Source organism: Nasonia vitripennis, chromosome 5 (assembly GCF_009193385.2).
Source record: "Nasonia vitripennis strain AsymCx chromosome 5, Nvit_psr_1.1, whole genome shotgun sequence".
In the NCBI taxonomy this organism is placed as follows: domain Eukaryota; kingdom Metazoa; phylum Arthropoda; class Insecta; order Hymenoptera; family Pteromalidae; genus Nasonia; species Nasonia vitripennis.
In genome coordinates, this window is record NC_045761.1 from 27,806,991 (window position 1) to 27,812,990 (window position 6,000).

The 6,000-nt window shown below is 55.9% G+C and overlaps 1 protein-coding gene across 1 annotated transcript in view; it reads right to left on the reverse strand.

Annotated features, from left to right (window-relative positions):
- LOC100679002 (zinc finger protein rotund) overlaps positions 1-5,705 on the reverse strand; it is a 119,514-nt gene extending 113,809 nt beyond the window's left edge. The window contains exon 1 of the mRNA XM_016985806.3: positions 4,785-5,705. The gene's annotated coding sequence lies outside the window, so the exon portion shown is untranslated. The remainder of the gene's footprint in view (positions 1-4,784) is intronic.
- Between the last annotated feature and the right edge of the window lie 295 nt (positions 5,706-6,000).

Sequence of the window (6,000 nt, forward strand, 5' to 3'; positions counted from 1 at the left end):
CTTTTATTTTTTCCGGAGCCGATTGAAGGGGATGCGATTTCTTACTTCTCCGCAATAACAACGTTGCCTGCTTGGCAAGAGGTTCTATATTTGCGCGGCGCTTGCCACGCCTGCACGGACGGAGCTAAAAACGTCAGAAAAGTTTGCCAAATTCTTGCGAGATACTTTCTCATCGGTACAATGAAAGTATAGTCCGCCAGACGATAGTATATCATTAGCTTGAGAAAATACGCGTTCTCGATAAAATAAATTAGCGTGCACGTGTTTGATCCTCCTGGCAGTGGCAGCATATTTTTAGCGCGTTCGAGCAAACGGACCGCAGAACTTTTACAAGGTATAAGTAAGCTATCGAGCCGCAGTGCCAAACCGATAAAAATACACACAAAGTAATTGTGAAACTTGGCGTAATCCGCGACACGTCCGTATTTTTAAAAAGGAGTCGTCCGGAAAGAGTTGGTGGAGTAAGACGCCAGCAGTGGCAGCCACCCTCGTGGAAAGACGTCGGCTTTGCCCCCCTGCAGGAGCAGCAACCCTCCCGTCTCTCCGGACGACAGAGATCGAGTGGCTTCGAACGCTAGCCGCCCCATTAGGCTCTAATTGCCGAGAATCGGGAGAAATCGGGAGAAAAACAGCCGAGCCAGAGCAACGGAATCGGTGCAGCGATTTTTTAATTCCGGAGCTCGGCATCCATTGTAAGTATCGAAAATCAAGGCGAAAAAAGGACAAGCGCGAGCGTTAGCGCAGACTGGTGCATGCAGTAATGAGGTAATCAAGCCCTTTGTAATGTTGCTAATTTGCAACTTTGACGAGGCTTTCGCAGCTCCTATAATCGAAGCAGCGCCAAGTTTGCTTGATTATTCTAATTAAATAATTCAGCCGGGCTATTTTGCATTCAGCCGCGCAGGTAATACCCATACCTGTCATTAAAACGCGAGCGCGCGCGCGCGTGAATTTAGGCGAGCGCGAATGTAATCATCGGCACGGCTCCGAAAACATGAGCCGCGTGCGGGAAATTGAAAAATCGGAGCGGAGAGCCAGAGCAGCTATAGCAACTGAGGCCAACTCCTTTCGCATATCCAAAATAATTTCTCACGCCGGAATTTCGCGCAGCGGCGCGGTGCCGAACTGCATCGGCGGCCGTCCGGCGATCGATCGAGCGAAACGCACGTCAAATACTAAACCGAAATTCCACGCGAGCGTCGCTAACGAATAGCGGCAGAGCAGCAGCCGCGTAACGCGCGTCTCGATAATTGAAAATTAAGTGACTAGACGCGAACGAAACGCGCGTTAGCATTTCCAACGGCTGCTGCTGATGCAGCGCGTCCCTGGTGCTGCCGCGAATATACATATACTCGACATAACTGACCCCGTGCTACCGACGGGAGCGGAGGAAGGGGAGAGCGCGGGAACAAAATTATAATGCGCATTATGGCAGCCGGCCCGGACGTCGGAGTTGATACTCGGCGAACGATTAAGAAAAGTTGATCAACACAGCAGTAGAAGAAGCAAGAAAACCAAAGTAGAAGGAGCGGGGATTTACCGTGTGTCGAAAAATCCATCACCACGGGCCGCCGCGTATCATTATCACATTTCCGAACTTGAAATTTCGAAGGAGTCAAGGATGAGCCTAAAGGAATCACGATCCGCGCTTCTCTCGGCGTCTATTCACTGTGGCTGCTGTCGCCCCGCTTGCTCTCCTTCATCCTGCTTTGACGCCGAGAGCTTATTTTTTGGAAAAACTCGAAAGCACGAATCACTGTGTTGCGACGATCGGAAGGAAGTCTAAAGGGCGCGGATCGCGATGAGGGCCGAGCGAGGAGTCGGTCTTGGGATGAATTTTGCGCGTACCATCTTAATACGCCGCGTGCCCGTCGAAAACTGACCCGCAGCTGGCCGCCGCCGGTCGCGGCCCAGCAAGGCCCGGGGAAGGGGGAAAGGAGGCAACAGCGTGTGTGCGCGCGTGTGCTGCATCAGCATCCCGCTAAAAAAGGGATACGCGCGAGCGAGAGAGGGACCGGGCAGAAATAACGGGGGCCAGTTGACGGACGGGGGGCGATCGGCATCGTAGCATCGTCATTATTGTTATGCGCGAGTCCGAAAGGCCGGTACCTTTTTTACTGTCGCTGCTACTCCGGCTCTCCCTTTGATTTCGACCCCTGCAGTCCGCCGCGAGCTGTCGGACGGGGCCAGTCTCCGCGAATGCACCGATGCCGAGTTCAGGTAGCGGCGCAGCCCTTGCACGACCACTTGGGGGGGCAGAATCCGCTCAGGTGAGAGATGCGCTCCGTGTACAGGCTGGCTCAGAAGTTTTCGTGTTTGAAGCCGCGCGCAGCTGTGGAATTCGCGCAAGGTCCCGACGTCATCTCGTTCATTGCCCGGATGCCGGGTTACCCGAGCAGCTCACTCGTAGACGCTGTTAAGCGAGAAAGTACAAAATATTTTCGCGACCAAGTTCTTGAGAGGGACTGCGAAACCAGTTGTCGGACCCGAATGAAAGGGGTTGTTTTCGCTCTCGGACGCAGTCTCCTCGCTTATCCTTTGCATTTGCGACGGTGAAAAATCACGAAACTGGCCAATTAAAAGGGCTGCCCGGGAAAAGAGCGGCGCGCGTTCATTATTCATGCGTCATTTTCGCGCAGAGCTATAGGCACGCCGGAACCTGGGCAGCGCGCCGCGAACGGATTTATTAACACCGCTACTCCGCTCCGCGCAGTGCATGTGTGCGTGCGCGAGAGCGAGACACAGCAGTACTGTGCTGGATATATCGCGAACCGATCGATCGGCGGCAACTGCAGGCCGCTGCTGGCTTTTCGTCGTCGTCGTAAGTGATGGCGCTGCCCCGCGGCAACGGTAAATATCGCCTCTATCGCGCCGCTGCGTTGCTCCTCTCTCTCTCTCTCTCTCTCTCTCTCTCTCCCTCCGATACGCGCCACTTCCACGTGAAATACAACGAACAATAATTTTACAGCCGCCCCCAGTGCATGTGCCGCTGTTGCTGCATCTCGTTTGCATTGTGCGAAAGCGTATCTCTTGGCGCGCAGCGACCACTCGTTGTCGCTGCCCCCGCGGAAGGGGAGGGGAAGTGAGCGAGAGAAAAATCGTCCGTGATTCCCGCTGGCCCGCGGCGCCGCGTCGTTGTCGAGGGAAAACGGCGGGTTTCTGAAGACGTTTTTCTGAAAACGCATTCACATCCGCACAGCCAGTCGTACAGAAGGAGCAAGGCACTGCCCTCAAAAAGCCGAAGAAAAAGCAGCGAAAGCTCGGCTATGTGCGGCGGCATCGTCCGCAGCTTGCAGCGGCGTAAGCTATATATAAGCAGAGACGGCTGGAAGCGAGATTTCCGGATCGTAGGTGTTAGAGAAGCTGCTGCATCTCTCGCGTGCGCAGCATGCGCACGTATGACGTCGTTGACCTCGCTCTCTCTCTCTCTTTCTCTCTCGCTCGGCCCTATCTCCGCAGCCGGACGCCACACGAGGCTCAAGTGAGAGAGAGGACTCTACTTTTTCGCTCCGCACACGGCTTTGTTTAGATATAGCTCCGTCAACTGCCTCGGCGAGGCTGGGGTCTGCAAAGGCAAGAGATATTAGTGCGGCAGATAGGGCAAACTCGTGGGAGTGGAAATGAAGAGGTTGATAAGACGGTTAGCGAGGGTTTGCCGGGAGTCGGAGGATAAAACACGGCGTGAGAAAGCAAATGGCCGCCTGCACACATGCACGCGTCCCATCCGTGCGTTCTCGTTCTCGCATCCTTCATCGAACATGTCCGCGCGTCAGCAGTACGCGATCTCACAGGCATTCTCGGAAAGGGGATTTTTCGCGTTAGCGCACACATGCCTCTCTCTCGTCCCGATCGCGAATTATGCTAATGCCCGGCGGTCCGTGCATGTAACCACGTTAGCATATTGTTAATTTCCATAAATAATGATAAGCCCCGCTGCTGCGCTGCCCCCCTCCGCGCGCGGGAAAGGCTCGAAATTATAAAACGAGCAGAGCCGCGAAGACACGGGGCTAAAACGCGGAAGTGCGCCGCGGGAAAAAAGCGCGCCTACTGAAAGCAATATCGCGTACTCGCGACTGTACGTGTGTCTATAGCTGTGTGCGCCCGAGAGCCAGCGAAGGCTGCACGCAAGAAGTGAAATGCATCGGATCTTCGCGTGCAACGCGTTGGCTTTTCTTGCCTTCTCATCGAACGGTTCAGTTTTTCGGTGCCGGCCGATAAGCGCGCAAAAATCCCCTAATTAGAGAGATGACCCAGAACCGATAAGGGGTGAGTTCTCTCTGCGCACCGATGATTTTCAAAGATTTTGCGAATTAATTGGCCGGCCAAAAATGCCGCTGCAATACGCCACGCTGTAATATTCATAATTTGCTAATTGAAATACGTACACGTGAGCTGCCGCAGACGCGAGTGCGCGAATCAATTTGGCCGTATTTACTTTCCCGGGCGCGTTATCTCAGCATAATTTGGCAGAACAACGTTCCTTTATTTACCGTTCGCCTACATTCGAATCCGCGCGGCAGCGGCTGAGCTATACCTTATCCGCGGCGAATCCGAGCAGGTAGGGAGCAGCTGCACCGGAAAAAATCGTCAACACAGCGCTCTCAGCCGCACAAGAAGCTCCACAGAGTCTTCGAGAGCGCGCGTCGCGAGGCGGCGGCAAAGAGGCGAGCAGTCTGTGTACACACAACAAACCTCCTCTCACTCCCCCCTCGGCGCGTGTATGCGCACACAGCACAGCGCGGCCTGTTAACGGTTAATTAGCGAGAAGCGCCCCGATCTCTTACCTCGTTGCTGCTCAGCTCCTGCAGGGGCCACGGCTCATATTTTCGAGGGGTCGCTTGGGGCGCCAGCGCCCAGTGCTACGGTGCGCGAGCCTCGAGGACGACCCGGTACTCATCGAGCCTCCTCGCGCGCTCTCCGACGTCTCCTCTTCTCTCGGGGAGCGATTATCTCGGCGTTCGCGCGCGCTCCACCGGCTCCCTGCAGCTATCTGGGCGGAGGAGTCAGGTTTGAACGAATCAACCTAATTTGAGCTGGCGTGATGCACACTTAATGTTATTAAGGTGCACGGTCTCATCGTGCCTCTGCGGACTACTTGAACGCCGCCTCCTCTAGTTTTATTCCGATTTCGCCGGGCGCGCGAACAAAGGATATTGCCACTTGAGCGAAAGAAAATTCAATGCAGCTGGAGTTGTCACTGCTGGCGGTTAAGCAGCAGCAGCAGCGGCAGTAGCAGCATCGGTCAATTTAGCAATCGCAGCGGCAATCATGCGCCCAAGCCTCGCCCGCAACACAAGACTGTTCTTCCGCGCGGCGGCACTTCGCTTCCTGCACACCACAACGCGAGCACTGGATTCACAGAAAAGGCGCACTACGACGAGCCCGAGCTCCCTCTCTTACGTGAAGCGAGCGGGCCGGAGGGCGCGCGTGGTGCCGATCGCGCGGCGATCGATCGATGCGGACGCGACGGACAAATCGGAAACGCGCGACGGAGAAAGGGAGAGTGCGGTCCGAGCGAGAAGACAAAAGTCGCGTGGCTACTGCTCTCGGGCGCTGCGCGGCTAGAGCAGTCGTCGCGGCGCGGGCCAATTTGTGCTCTCAGGCTTAGAAAACGTGTGTGTGCGCGAGCAGTGCACGTTGCGCGTTCTCTAATGTACGCTGCCGTCCGCTGATGCTGCTGCGGCGCGCTACTCATAGAATCTCCTGCTCGGCTCGGCACATGCACGCGCTGCATCCACATGCGCGGCTACCTTCGTCGCGAGCGCGGGCGGGGAGGGCGAATTCGCGCGAGCCAAGATCTAGGAGCTTGTGTGTGCGAGCGTGTGCGGGGATCTCAGGCGCATGCGCGCCGAGTGTAATGCTCCTCGCGCTGGGCCTACGTCATGTCAGTCCGGAGAAAGAGACAAAGAGTGCAGCGCCGGTCCACGGCTCTCCTCCTCCTCCTCCTCCTCCTCCTCCTCTTCTTCTTCTTCTAGCGGGCTTCCGAGGCAGGCGGAGGGA